The sequence below is a fragment of the Procambarus clarkii genome, chromosome 86 (assembly GCF_040958095.1).
Source record: "Procambarus clarkii isolate CNS0578487 chromosome 86, FALCON_Pclarkii_2.0, whole genome shotgun sequence".
In the NCBI taxonomy this organism is placed as follows: Eukaryota; Metazoa; Arthropoda; class Malacostraca; order Decapoda; family Cambaridae; genus Procambarus; species Procambarus clarkii.
The window spans coordinates 19148543-19164926 of NC_091235.1; positions in this window are offsets into that span (position 1 = coordinate 19148543).

A 16384-nucleotide genomic window follows, 5' to 3' on the forward strand; every position below is an offset into this window, starting at 1 on the left:
TGTTTATGACGTATTAGAACGTTGTTACAACTTGTTATATTGGTTGTTATAACTGGTTAGGAGGTGTTAAAACTTGTTCGAACGTCGTAGCAACTTCTTAGTTTCGGTGTGTGTTTGGCGGATCGAGCGCCTTGATAGCTCAAGTTCCAGTATGTTTATTGAGACAAGAAAGAAATATATCTCAAAGGGATAGAGTAGCTTAGGCAATTTCTACCCCCCAACTTGATAGCTCAGGTCCTCCTGGTTTGGTTTATGTAAAGACTACTCAATAGCTCGATAGAGCTTCGGCTCCACACACACATGGGGGCCATGGTTCGAGTCTCCTAGAGCCCAGGTGACTGGAATGTTAGTGTACATTCTAGGTGCTGACATAGAGGATTCTGTTCGCAACTTAGAAAACTTAATGATAGAAAAATAGGAATGGAATGGAACTATCAGGAGAAAGCGCCAAGCCATTACGACTGTATAGCACTGGGAACCTAACCTTGAGGATACCTTGAGGTTACCTTGAGGTGCTTCTGGGGCTTAGCGTCCCCGCGGCCCGGTCCTCGACCAGGCCTCCTTTTTGTTACACACCCCCAGGAAGCAGCCCGTAGCAGCTGTCTAACTCCCAGGTACCTATTTACTGCTAGGTAACAGGAGCATCAGGATGAAAGAAACTCTGCCCATTTTGTTTCCGCCTCCACCGGGGATCGAACCCGGAACCTCAGGACTATGACTCTGAAGCGCTGTCCACTCAGCTGTCACCCCCCGCACAAGGGGGTATAGTAAAACAATTTTTAAGAAGTGTTTTCGATAATGTTGGTAAAGTAGGGGACATTATATATATATATATATATATATATATATATATATATATATATATGTCGTACCTAGTAGCCAGAACGCACTTTTCAGCCTACTATGCAAGGCCTGATTTGCCTAATAAGCCAAGTTTTCTTGAAATAATATATTTTCTCTAGTTTTTTCTTATGAAATGATAAAGCTACCCATTTCATTATGTATGAGGTCAATTTTTTTTTTATTTTAGTTAAAATTAACGTAGATATATGACCAAACCTAACCAACCCTACCTAACCTAACCTAACCTATCTTTATAGGTTAGGTTCGGTTAGGTAGCAGAAAAAGTTAGGTTAGGTTAGGTTAGGTAGGTTAGGTAGTCGAAAAAACATTAATTCATGAAAACTTGGCTTATTAGGCAAATCAGGCCTTGCATAGTAGGCTGAGAAGTGCGTTCTGGCTATTAGGTACGACATATATATATATATATATATATATATATATATATATATATATATATATATATATATATATATATATATATATATATATATGAGAGAGCGTCTGTTTACTTGTTCAAAGGCTCGAGGTTCGCCTCACTAAAGTTTGCATGGTAAATGGTCTGGGTTACAGGCCATACATAGGGTGATTAAGGTCGGGCCTCATCTACCCCTTTTGCAAGAAGGAACAAATTCCATTCATTTCTAAACTCGCTAAATAACAAAATCCATCCTCACTTTACATCTGACTCACATTGAACACTGAATCCAACCCGTCCTCGACTCAAGTCCATTACATCCAGCGGTCGACCCCACAAACGCATTCATAAATTTTTACATGCTCTTCATTCAAAACTGGAATTTTCTTAAATATAAATTAATACTATAATATATTACCATATTGTGCATATATAGGCATAGGTTAGGTCAGGTTAGGTGTTTAGGTTCTGTTGGGGATTATTTGTATTTGTAATACGTGGGTGAAGCATTTACAGCGTTGTGCTTCGAACAAAATTTGTCAGTGAAACACTTGTTCCGGAAGTGTTCGGACGTCAACGGTTGTGAGTCGTGTGTAAACAGTTTTTCATTCATAAACAGCGAGTTTGGCGGGTGCATGGAATGGACTTTTGGGTTTTTGTTTGGAGGACGGGCGGCTGAATCTTGACGTCAACGAAACATTCAAGACAAACACAACCAACCACACAAACACAGTGATAAACACGGAACTGCAAAAAAAAAACAATGGCAGTCATCTTCCAAGAGCAAAACACACACAACAAAAACATTAAAATGCAAGAAATATAAGGATTAAGACATTGCCAAAAAAGAATAAAAAAAAAAATCCAGATTAAAGAAGGGAATGAGTACAAGAAATAACGAAAATAAAAATGGAAAGGACTAAATGGAGGAAGACACAATAGAATGAACGCCGACAAAGGAACCCCTCACAAGCTTAACTTTTCTCTGTAAAAAGGGGAACTAAACGCAGAGAAAACGCGAATCGGGTAAGAAAATCCACCCCAAAAATATTTCGGTCGGTAAGCGAATTAAAGACCAATTCAAAGGCTCTCAAAATTTTAAGGAAAGAAGGCGAGAGGAAGGACGTAACAGCGTGAGATATACCAAGAAAAGAGGTTCAGAAGGAAAAAACTAAAAAGTTCAAAAGTTAAACTCCCTTTGTCCGTTCAATTCTCTCTCTCTCTCTATCTCTCTCTCTCTCTCTCTCTCTCTCTCTCTCTCTCTCTCTCTCTCTCTCTCTCTCTCTCTCTCTCTCTCTCTCTCTCTCTCTCTCTCTCTCTCTCTCAAACACACACCTAAGGGATAAGAGAGCCAAGGGAAAAATTGCCTATGGATTAATAAACAATGCTTAGGGGCAACAAGAAGTAAAAATAATTTGGAAACAGTTCAGGGAGCACTGAACAGAGAAGAACCACAATATATAACAAGAGAGAGAGAGAGAGAGAGAGTAATGAATACACAGGGATTCAAAGAGAAGCAGTGTGAGAATGACATAGCATCGAAGGCCAAGGATCAATCTAAACTATTATATAACCACATGAGGAGGAAGTCGGTAAATGAACAAGTGATCAGGCTACACAAAAAGAGAAGTTGGCTACAAAATGAATTATAAATGTGTGAAGAACTCTGTAAACTGTGTAAACTCTGTACACTCTGTAAACTGTGTAAACTCTGTACACTCTGTAAACTGTGTAAACTCTGTACACTCTGTAAACTCTGAACTGTTAAGATGGAACCTGAACTGAACCCAGATCTTTGACTTCTAATGGAACAGGGGCTGCCAAGAAGAAAGACTGATAGAAATGGAAGTAGCACCAGAGGAAGTAAAGTAACAATTAGAGGAACTGGTTGTGGTCAAAGCTACAGGTATCACTGAACTTCAGCCACGGTATCACTAACAAGTATTCCCTGTGAGATATTACAAGGATCGTCAATCATTTAGAACATACAATTTTTTTCCAAACATAAACATGGATTCAGCAAAGGAAAATCTTGCTTGGCCAATTTTTTAAGAGTTCTACGACAAGATGTCAACAATGAAACAGAAGATTGGATTGCCAGGAAGCTTTTAGCACTTACTCAAAGGCAACTGCTATGCAAACTCGAAAAACAGGCAGGTGTATATTGAGAAAAATACTACAGTAGGTGAAAGAGTACCTATCAAGAAGAAGACAAAAAGGCATAGTAAGAGGAGAGCTATGAGAATGGAGAGAGGCTCAACATTGTAATTGGAGAGAATTTACAGGAAACTAAGATGGGTGATTCAGATCGCTCCACAAGAGTGTGTGGGGTTGGGAGTCGCCACAGAAAGATTGTTCTTAATCACCCTATAAAAAAAAAAAAATCAAACAAATCGTGGTAGTCATAATTTGACATAATATCTATTAACTTTTGAACTGAAATTGCAGTTCCATAACAATATTCCCCCGGGAATTATTGTTAACTTAAGAGAGGGGCCCAACAGAAGGCTCTAAAGGAGTTAAGATCAATAAAACTACTGCAGCAACAATAACAAAGGCTTGTACAACCAGAGTTGTTGCTGCGATCGAGGCTCCAGCAGCAGCAGCAGCAGCAACTGGGGCCAACTGTGCTATCCAGAGCAGCAGGCACAGAGCAGTACCACCAGCCAAGTTACGATTATGGAGGCGAGCCCCTGTAGTGCTTGCCACCAATGTGGAACTTTAGGAACAAACGTCCAGGGGGTAATGCCACTGGAGAGACCTGGAGCCATCAGGGCACCAACACCAGGACGCAGATTGCAATGAACAACATTGCAGGGAGCAAGCCATGGCACAGAGTCGTTGCATTAAGAGGAGGCAGAGGAATTATCACGGTAGCTGACGCCAAGCGAGGTGTAGATAAGGCCCTGAATGAGTTGTTATTCAGTCTCCTGAAAGTTCTTAGGCTGACTAGCCTAGCATTATCTGCTGGTGATATCCGTTTGATGTTTCGGTCTGCGTGCTAGTGATGCTATATTTTTATCTTAATCCTAGTGATGCTATGTTTTGGTCTTCGTAATAGTAATGCTGTACATTGGTCTGTCCATATGAAAATTCATATCTATAGATATACTCAAACTGCAGTTGGCAGGGAGTTTCTATAACTGTGGTGCTCTGAAGGCAGGAAATACGGAGACCAGGTGAGACCTTTTGTCTCTGCTTTATTTCGAAAGATTTGTTACAAAGGCAAGTGTTTGAAGCTCATTATCAAAGTACATTTGCACAGAGGCCTACAGGCACACATCCTCCAGCTTATGTACACACACACACACACTATCAAACACAGACGAAGAAACACACAAACTGAAAGTATGTTTGCTGTCGTTCATCCACACTCACGCGTTCTCTGGAACACGCTTGAATAGGCCTCAAACATCACATTTTCCTAAGTTTCTCGCTCTCATTGTCTCTACTCCCGCACTCCCTCATGACTTGGCTATAGTCTTCTGCGCCTTAGATGTCGAGGCTTAACCCCCCACCTCCATCTCCTCGTTTCCTGGGGCTTTCCAGTGGGAGAGGGAGCCCCAGCACCTCTTCTATGCTGAATGTCATATACCATCTCGTTCTTGCAAGCGTTCCCAACGTCAAGAAACTGTCGTACTAAAGTGCCCTAACGTAACCAACCAGAAGAGGCACGAACAGAGTACGGGACATTATGTCAATTTCGCGAGCCGCGAAATTTTCTAGTGCATAGGTTTTGGCCTTAGGTAAAGTATTCATTCAATTGTAAAGTGCTATAACGAAATCAGGTTGCATATACAATAACCATATAATTACACAGAAAAGTCAGAGTAACGTGATATATATCAATGAGAAAATCTACAGGAGCCGTGTCGCGGATTCGAACCTATGCACCTAGGTTAGATCGTGCGTCTACCCAGCGCATAGCTTCGAATTCTCATCACGGTTCCAGTGGATTTTCTCAACCATATAATTGGTAAGGAATTTTTATCACTTGCACGTTTTTATTCCATTTTGCCTCTACAATGGTGGATCAAAGGCTCATGCCCATTATATCTTAAGATGCTCTCAGCTACATCATCCAGCCCCCCCCCCCCCCTGCCTCTCAACACTCATCATTATATGCTTCCTGTTCCTGTTGCAGAATGTGCCTCTGTACCTTACCTTTGACTCATCATCACTTGAAGTGTCTAATTGATGGTCCTCGATGGTCTAATTGATGGTCCTCGATGGTCTAATTGATGGTCCTCAGGGCTTACAGGGACCCTAAGCCCCGAAATCATCTCAGTAAGAAGATAACCAATGCTATTTCGTCACAGTTGCTAAGTTGATGGTTACGATGTTCTAAGTAAAAATATTTGGGCTGAATCTTCTTGTAAAGTACTATCTTCATTCAGATAGTAATCGAGCACTTGGCCCTGCGACTATCTAACTTTTCGGGTTGACCTCCATCTCTTGGACTGCCAGGCAAAGACCGTTTCAATTTTATGTAGTCTATCAAATAAAATAAACTGTAAATAGGCGTTATGGCTTAAATATTTATGGCCGCTTTCCCTCTTTCCCCCTTTATTTTCTTTTTCCTCGTGCCTCTCTTTATCTTTCGATTTCCTCTTTCCCACTGTGTCTTCTTCCTCCCTTTCCACTCCTTCGTCTCCCATTCTGAGCTTCCCTTTCCCTTTATCTCCCTTTAGGTGTGTGTATTGTGAGAGTGAGAAAAAGGCTGAATTTAGCGTTTGATCCTGAAATTTTCCTGTAATTTAAGTGTTTTTCAGAACTTTTCTTTATCCTCTTCATTGTAGTCGTCTTTACATACATTTTCTTCCTTTGATATCGTCTCAGATTCACTTGTTGACAGCTTAACTTTCCCAAAACCGACTGTTGGATTTTCTCATCAAGTTCTGATTCGCGGATTTCTTGGAAATGTTTAGCCATTTTTGGAGTGTAAAGTTGGTCTTTGATCTGTTCCTTCGTTAACCAGTGTGCATTCTGCTGTGTCTCACTCGCTTCTCGTCTCCACTTTTTTCTTACCAGTATATTCAGCTTCTCTCTATGTCGCTAATGGTATTGTTCCTGTGTTTTCTTTGCTTTAATTCTTTGTGTGTGTGTGTGTGTGTGTGTGTTTGCCTGCAATTATCGCTTAGTTGCTTTGTTTTAATAGTATGTTATTTGTATGGCTTTTCTGTGTTTTTATATCTTGTTGATGAGTGTATGGCGTGTTTTGTATGTGTTTATTAACCTGCCTTAGTGTTTGTGTTTATTTAATTCAGTGTTTTTTGAGGTTGCAGCTGGTATATGATGTGTTTTCGAGAATGTGTGTGTGTGCTTGCGTGAGTGATGCGTGTTTATCATTCTTCATAATACATTTATTTATTAAATTCATTGGGCCCTCAAGGTGAAAAGTCAAATCATTAACCAAAAAATCTATTTGGTCTCTTTACTGACAATATAGCGACTTCAATATGTCAAGATATTTACATAAAAGTGGGTATTTACCAGGACTTTTATTGATCGGTTATTTATATTCTGCTTATTATGCAGTAATTTGCAATTGTAGAGGATTAATAACCACCTTTTCAAAAGCTATTGAAGTTCGGACAAACATATGACAAAATAACAATATAAAAAGTGATATATTAAAAGCGAATACGTAAATTACACACCATAATATATATATTTTTGTATATAGTCACGCATGCTCGCGCACACGCGCGCACACACACACACACACACACACACACACGCACACACACACACTCACACACCATACGGTTCAGTAAAATACCTCAATCACTAGCTAAAATATTACATATAAATCCTTGTCCACGTGTACATATCATCATCAACGATATAGAAAGCGTTATTGCTGTTTGAATTGTATATAGTCTGCGATTACCTTCATTAATAATAACGCGCTGGTTGTTTGTTATGAACTGGGGGATGTTATGTTATGAACCATAGTGAAGTAATGAATTGTTTTTGCATCAATGGCGGGATTATTATTTTTAGTGGACGTTGCTGTGGTATTTCTCTCTCCCTCTCTCTCCGTTCTATTCCTGGTAACATAATATATATATATATATATATATATATATATATATATATATATATATATATATATATATATATATATATATATATATATATATATATATGTGTCGTACCTAGTAGCCAGAACGCACTTATCAGCCTACAATGCAAGACCCGATTTGCCTAATAAGCCAAGTTTTCATGAATTAATGTGTTTTCGACTACCGAACCTACCTAACCTAACCTAACCTAACTTTTTCAGCCACCTAACCTAACCTAACCTATAGAGATAGGTTAGGTTAGGTTAGGTAGGGTTGGTTAGGTTCGGTCATATATCTACGTTAATTTTAACTACAATAAAAAAAAAATTGACCTCATACATAATGAAATGAGTAGCTTTATCATTTCATAAGAAAAAAATTAGAGAAAATATATTTATTCAGTAAAACTTGGCTTATTAGGCAAATCGGGCCTTGCATAGTAGGCTGAGAAGTGCGTTCTGGCTACTAGGTACGACATATATATATATATATATATATATATATATATATATATATATATATATATATATATATATTTATTTAGGGATACCAATGTGCCTTTGTAACCCTTTCCACCACGGGATGGGTATGAGGTGCATAATAAAGGAATGAGCTAGAAACTGTCTTCCCATAGCAACATTTCCCTACTCTCTGTCGCCCTTCCTAACCTCCCTCCCTATCTTCTCCACTCACCGGGTGCATTTCTAAAGCGTCTCTCATTAACTGCGACAATCTCACACTTGAGCCCACCTCTCCCTCAGGCTCCAGGCATTCAGCGAGCCACGTTCTCACACTCACTCGCCTAGTGTCTCGCTTGATGGCGTAGTCCCCCGGGGAGAGCGTCTAAAACCTGTTTTGAACTTAAGACGAGCGAGTGTGTGATAGTACGTGTTCTCACCCACACGGCCCTACCGTAGTTGTGTGAAAGAGTTCAGGTTTCCTGTTGTTGTTTTAGATTCAGCTACTCTGAATAAATTGTTGCAAGTAGCACGGGCTATGGTGATCCCGTCGTACTCACCTGGCACAGGAGATGTTTCAAGTTTACTATATACGTCCCTACTTTACAGTATTCTGTTTTGTATGTTCTTGAATCTGTGAATAATTGTTGATTCTGCAACCGCTGGTTCATTCGATCTGTTTGGCACTCACTGCAAACATACATTTCTCTACATTCCTCTGGCCCATCAGTGTTTTCAACTTTTCGTCTCAGCCTTCTTGTTCTTGTTGTGAACAAGGAGGACATGGGTGTCAAATTTGTTTTTGACATGGGCACCTTGTGAATCGGTATCCAAGTCAATAAAGTTTAATCGAATTTATAAATTAGGATTTCCTCCCTTTATTGTGTTCCGTTCCTTCAACACTTAAGGTGTTTCAGTACACATATCTACTTTCTTAAGATTCCTTTAATAACTTTATATTTCCATTTTAGGAGTTTCAATATCTTAATCATCTTCTTTTAGAATATTTCAGAACCCAAATCCTCTTATTTTGTGTTTCAATACCCTAGTTCTCCTACTTTAGGGTGTTTCAGTCAAACAATCCTGTTACTTTAAAAGGATTCAGTGTCTTCATGTTTTAGTATCCCGGATCTTTTTCCCTTAGTAAAGGGACCAAAGTAATAAGACGCTGCCAGTCAAGCTGGTCAAGTGGAAGCTTTGTAGGTTACTGAAACCTCAAACTTTGGAGAGAAAAAGAGAAAGAAAAGATCAACATATAGAAAGGGAGAACGAGAAGGTCAAGGTCTTCTCCTGTCAACAAGAGAAGATGATATGAGAAACCTTCTCCTGTCAAAGAGAGAGAACGATAAGGGGGTCTTCTTGCCGCTCTGGTCCGGTCAGCTTGGTAAAAGTCAGGCCATTACTGGTGGATGTCGAGAGTGCCATCACGGTAATAACGATGGTAAATTCAGCGACTCAAGGATTGTCGATTGTCAAGGAACCCCCTGACTCTCTTCTGAGTCAGGGGGTTCTTGGAGTCAGTCGTATCTTTTATGTCTATCCAAGAGGCTTTTATGTACACACTTCAGCACCTAAACTATTCCGTCGGTGGCCAAGAAGAAAATTTCAACGAGTCTGTGAAGTAGATATGTCGCATTTTCTCGCTTTACCCATTTTCCTGTAGATACAGTGATATTAAACACAGATTAGTTACTTCATTCTCACCCAAATACTTTGCCGGGGAAAATTCTGAAAGATTTACAAATATAATAATGTTGACGTCTGTGCTACACACATGACGTGACTCAAAGACCTGGAGGAAGACATGGAGCTACGCACCTCTTAACTCTGAACTATAGTTTAACCCTGTCCATGGAGGACAGAAGAAAATGAAAAAGTGTTGGGTAGCATTATAAATGTGTGGCCACGTCTGCGGTAGAAAATAATAATAATAATAATAATAATAATAATAAAAGCTCGTAACTGGATGTTGTTCTGTGGTGATGTGTGTCTGGCCAGGGATGATGATGCTCTGTGCTCATCATTAGGCTACTTCTTGTATCATCAAGCCTCGTTATTGTGACTCATCACCGTTTGCACCTTTTGTTTGTCTCACTGTCTCCCTCCCTTCCTTCCTCCCCCCCCCCCCTCCTCCATTGTCTTTGTCGTTGGACAAAAACAAACGGAAACAAATAGGCAGAGTTTCTTTCACCCTGATGCGTCTGTTCAACTAACAGTAAATAGGTATCTTGGAGTTAAACTGCTTCGTGCTGCTTGCGGGGGGGGGGGGGGGGGAAGGGGGTGGAGGTAACAAAAAGGAAGCCTGGTCGAGGACCGGGGACGCTAAGCCCCGAAATCATTTCAAGATAACCTCAAGATAACTCATCATACCAGGACCATGAAACACGTCTTTGCACCTGGTAACACGGTGAAAAGCTGATCACGGTACACGGTCTCCTCACGATTGATGGAAGGAGAAGATATCCATCATTCTGCTCCACTATGGAAGAGATTTACCGTGTACCTTGAAGGCGTTAATGGAGATGCTTTGTTTATGACTCCCGTTTTCTTTTCTACTTATTTTTTTTTTTTTGCCACGATATCTGTAGCGGTTGTGCTCGAGTTGCCAACATGTTATTGACGAGACATATAACCTATATCATTGTTATTGTTATTATTAAGAGGATTTTATATATATATATATATATATATATATATATATATATATATATATATGTATATATATATATATATATATATATATATATATATATATATATATATATATATATATATATATATATGTGTGTGTGTGTGTGTGTGTTTGTAAGAGAGAGATTATATTAGAATAGGCTTTGAAGCCCAGGCTGAATACACGAGCCTCGAGAGGTTCAGATATTCAGGTCGAGACTGGCAGTGTTTAGCAATGGCACATCGTGCTAAAAGCCTGGCTAAGGGGGGGGGGAGGGAAGGGGGGATGGGGCGTTCAATAGCAGGCTTCAAGACAATGTGGATCCAAATACAGACTAGTTTGGTCGAGTCGGAACACAATGCTCTCGCTAAATTGGTTAATATGTGACACAAATACCCGGAATCATTCAGTGTGTTGTATTAATTACAATATATAGTAAACACTTCAGTGCATAGTACCATGAGCGTAAAATTGTGGTAAGCCACTACCACTTGGACGCACTCAAAATGTATTTTCTCCTTAGATATAATATTTTTTACACTATTCCGTTTTCATTTTGCTGGAATGCTCTCTGTCCCTTAACTGTATCCTAATGAATTATAAATGCAAATGCTTGCTTATTACATGTTTTATTTATTAAGGGACTAAATGAGCTACCCGGTGGTGTCCAGGTCTCTCTCTCTCTCTCACCCCCTCCCTCTGTCTCTCATGTTCCCCGGTGCCTCCTTCCCATCCTTTGTCTCTCTTCCTAATGTTCCTTCTTCATCTTTCTCTGTTCTCTCCGCCTCTCTCTGACCCTCTCTTTCGTGGATATTGTTGTTCTCTTGTACTGAAGAAAATCGTAATTGGGAGAATTTTTTTCTTTACTGGAAAGTCAAGATTATGATTGTTGTTGACGTTGTATCATTACTTCTTGACGGTATGAATGACACATCATCTTGACTCTATGCCTGGTTCACCATCACACCGTGACTGTGTTCATGGACTCACCATCACATACGGCGACAATCAGACCCTCTTTATCCAGCCTGAGTTATCGTAGCACACTTCCTTGATTCGCTTTGTGATTCTGGTGGAAATTCTCTAACGAATAGAGAGCCATTTAGCCAAGCAGGACAGTGGGAGTGACGTAGGTGGCAGAGTAGGTGCGACATAGTAAGCAAAAGGGGCTGTGACATAGTAGGCAAAGTAGGTGTGACATAGTGGGCAGAGGGGGATGGAACTGACATATATACCCTAGTGAGTGGTTATACATGCGAGCCGATGTACACATTAGTTTTTCCTTTCATCTGACTTTTGTGCTTTTTAACATATATTATTTTTGGATTACAAAAAACATAAAACTGTAATATATTGGTTATAGGATGATTAATGTCACAGGATCCATTTTGTCTCAACAGGAAAATCATAATATTAATTAATAGTTGATCTCAGTTGTTCGTGATTTAGTAGGACGTTTTCTTGCCACATCATCTTTTACCCTTGAGCTATTTTTCTATCCCAGGTACATGTTAACTGCAAGGTGAACAGACGCATCAGGTGACCGATTTGTGTCTGCCATATCCGGGAATCGAACGTGGGCTCTTAATATGACTACGACCCCAGAGCGCTGTTCACTCGGCTGCGACGATCTGTACTCACCTAGTTTTGCTTGCGGGGGTTGAGCTTTGGCTCTTTGGGCCCGCCTCTCAACCGTCATTCAACTGGTGTACAGATTCTTGTGTGTCAGTGGAAAGGAAACAGATATTAACAAGAGAGAGAGAAAGAGTGATTGAGATTGAGATTTAAAAACGGTGTTTCTCTCTACTTTCCTTTCCCCATTATTCCTGTATTTCTTGGTCTGTCGTGATCCGTCGTTCACTCCAAATGAACCATTTCGGAGCAACATTTTTGGCCCGACGATTTCAAGCTGCTCAAAAGAATTTCTTGAAGTGGAAGATCAGAGCCTCGCGTTGACGCTGCGATTGATGATGCTCAAGGAAGATGAATGGCTACTGACTGCTGTTGAATGCTGTCAGGATCACTGGGAGGCTGTCAGGAACACTGGGAGGCTGTCCGGAACACTGGGAGGCTGTCGGGATCACTGGGGAACTGTCAGTAGCACTGGGAAACTGTCAGGAGCACTGGGAAACTGTCAGGGGCACTGGGAAACTGTCAGGAGCACTGGGAAACTGTCAGGAGCACTGGGAAACTGTCAGGAGCACTGGGAAACTGTCAGGGGCACTGGGAAACTGTCAGGAGCACTGGGAAACTGTCAGGAGCACTGGGAAACTGTCAGGAGACTGTTAAATTATCAAGAACACTGTAACGTTGTTAGGAGGCAAGAAATGCTCCCAGTGTTGCTAGCTCCACCACTTCGAGGGCTCCAACAGTACAGATGGGTACATTTAACCAATTTGTTTCTGTATTAGATAATATACAATATAAAGATCACATTTACATAAATTGACAAGGGAAAATACTACATTTATATAGTTTATATAATTCTTAGTAAACCAATTCTCTATATCACTTAGCATGAGCCGTAAATTACAAATATTATACCTGATCCCGTCTCGCAAGAACTTCAATGTTCTGTCTACTGAGTGGCCTCCTCCCCTGCTTGCTTGTCCACACACAGTAGCCCCCCCCCCTGCCTGCCTATCCACACACACAGTAACCCTCCTGCCTGCCTATCCACACACAGTAACCCCTCCTGCCTGCCTATCCACACACACAGTAACCCTCCTGCCTGCCTATCCACACACAGTAACCCCCCCTGCCTGCCTATCCACACACACAGTAACCCTCCTGCCTGCCTATCCACACACAGTAACCCTCCTGCCTGCCTATCCACACACAGTAACCCTCCTGCCTGCCTATCCACACACAGTAACCCCTCCTGCCTGCCTATCCACACACACACAGGAACCCTCCTGCCTGCCTATCCACACACACACAGTAACCCTCCTGCCTGCCTATCCACACACATTAACCCTCCTGCCTGCCTATCCACACACAGTAACCCCTCCTGCCTGCCTATCCACACACACAGTAACCCTCCTGCCTGCCTATCCACACACAGTAACCCCTCCTGCCTGCCTATCCACACACACAGTAACCCTCCTGCCTGCCTATCCACACACAGTAACCCTCCTGCCTGCCTATCCACACACATTAACCCTCCTGCCTGCCTATCCACACACAGTAACCCCTCCTGCCTGCCTATCCACACACACAGTAACCCTCCTGCCTGCCTATCCACACACAGTAACCCCTCCTGCCTGCCTATCCACACACACAGTAACCCTCCTGCCTGCCTATCCACACACAGTAACCCCTCCTGCCTGCCTATCCACACACAGTAACCCTCCTGCCTGCCTATCCACACACAGTTACCCTCCTGCCTGCCTATCCACACACAGTAACCCTCCTGCCTGCCTATCCACACACACCGTAACCCTCCTGACTGCCTATCCTCACACACAAAATATAATCAGGAAATATCATAATTATTGTTTTCTCATTTGACCAATTAGTTACTCTAAGTATTATCATTTTCGGCGGATGGTCTACAATATAGGCTTCGAAAAACTTACTAACACCTGTACTGTCTCTAATTCCCCCTAGTTGCATGCCGTTACTTCCTGTTGTCCAGTCTACGTGCATTTCAAAACGTTCTTATGATTGGGATATATCGAGTACCGGAGTGGAGATAGATTGGTGAGCAAACTATGCTCCTACAGTTGACAAGCAACTAGCGTGTTAGCTCATCACTAAGTTTATAATTAACAACAAATCATTTCTGTCATTATTGGTTAATACTGTGTAATTACTGTATAATTAAATACTAAGTAGGAAACATCTGTTCTTATCACAACTCACAAGGAATAATGACATTGATCACTAGACTAAATCACACATCAGAATTGACAAATGATTCGTAGATTAATCTCTTCTCTAATCTCTATCATCTACTCTCAATGGTGTGTATTAATCCTAATGAACACTGCCTGAACGCTTTCAATACACAAGACAATGCCTTGCAACAAGAGGATAATACAACATTAATTCTTAACAACTCCATCCCTACCATCCATAATATTACAGCACGAACAAAATTATAATGAACTAATTCAAGGCATAATTGCATCCTTTCAAATCATAAATACTTATACTTCAATAATATATATTACATTATCATTATAGTGAATAAGGATATATCTATTACACAGAGAAATCACACTAACGTAATATATCAATGAGAAGATCAGTAGAAGCCGTGGTGGAGATTCGAACCCATGATCTGGGTACTCAAACACAAGCCTTGTGATGTGATTCCACTGTGATGCCTAACAGGTGAACTGGGCATTCTAAATTTCATGAGTTGGGAAAATTGGGAAAATCACCGGAACATGGGGGACGAGATAAAGATATTTATTCGTCACAACACTTTAGAGAAAGCTAGAGTGAAAGTATCCGAAAAGTTGATTAATTAGGCTGTTGGGGGTTGGTTGCCCCTTTTGCCTCAATTGGCTTTGCTAACACACCAAGTGGCTTGTGTGGAGGAACACCTGAACAATCTCCCTCAGTTCCCCTCTGTATGATTATGTATACGAATTGAGACTAGCTGACTCCTTTTTCTCTTCAAGGTCCACTACGGGCTCACCATAGCCCGTGCTACTTGGAACTTTTTGTTCCAGGTAGCGAATCTTCAACAACAACATCCTTTTTCTCTACAATCACAAGACATAATAACAACCAGTTTGTTCTAGTTTCATTAGCTAGAGTCCTATTTCATCTACTTTTGATCATTCTCCTCCATTTTCTTTCTTAACTAATCCATTTTCATGAAAATGAAATTGGGTGGCTAATCACCACATCGCTGCCTCGTTTCCACACTCGTTACTCCACGGTGAGCTATCTTAGTCCTTATGGCGCATGAAGCCATTGCGTACAGTTAAAGTACCCAACTAAACCCCACAGCTAGAAAATTTTACTTCCATTACATGGGTCTCTGCTGAACACACTCCCCCTCTTCGTGACTATAAAAGTCAAGCCAGAGTAAACATTTTCAAAATACTAACTTAAAAGTTGTGCACAAAACTCGCCTTTACTTAGAGAAATGCGCTGTAAGACAATTACGTCCTAGACCACAGAACATGGCTTGTCGCGTTATATGACTCATTACCCTCAGTCATTTGTACATAAACATGCCCAAAATCTTCAACATTGTTCAAGCTTTAGTCTGTTCTCTCTCGAACTTGTCTAAATATTATGAGTATTTAAATACCAAAATTGTGCAACTTGTATCAGGAGAGGCCTGACCAACGCATTATATTGCCAGTACGGTTCTCTGTTATTGAATAATCAAAACATAATGTAATAATGTTATTGTATGATCAAGAATGTGTTATTCACTGACATATATTTGTGTCTTTCCAATTGCCAATAAATAACACTCAAGGGTCTCTTCGTTTGTTTCGGCAAGTGGTTTTCCCAGTAATTTTTATTCATAGTAAATATTATTTTAACCTAAGTTTACAACTTTACAGACAACTCAACATATTTTCTCAACTTTACAACTGAAACTTAATTTCCGCGTCTCTGTTCACTGTGCTAGACTGTCTACTCTGAACACTTACACGATTTGCCTCAAATGTAACCCTTACAAATATTGTTTTCATCTGCGAATTAGATTTGTGTAACTTTGTCTTACATTATTGATGTAGTTTGTGACGAGGGCGAGTACCGATCCCTAACAGTTCATGCTTATGTAAATTCTTGATTTTCAGTCAGTTCCCAACTGGGGAAAAGGTGAGAGGGAATTATCGACTAAGAGAAATTTGGATTTATTTTGCTTTTGAGGATTATAGGCCGCTCATGAACGTATTATTGGATTGATTGATGAAGATTAAGCCACCCAAAAGGTGGCACGGGCATGAATAGC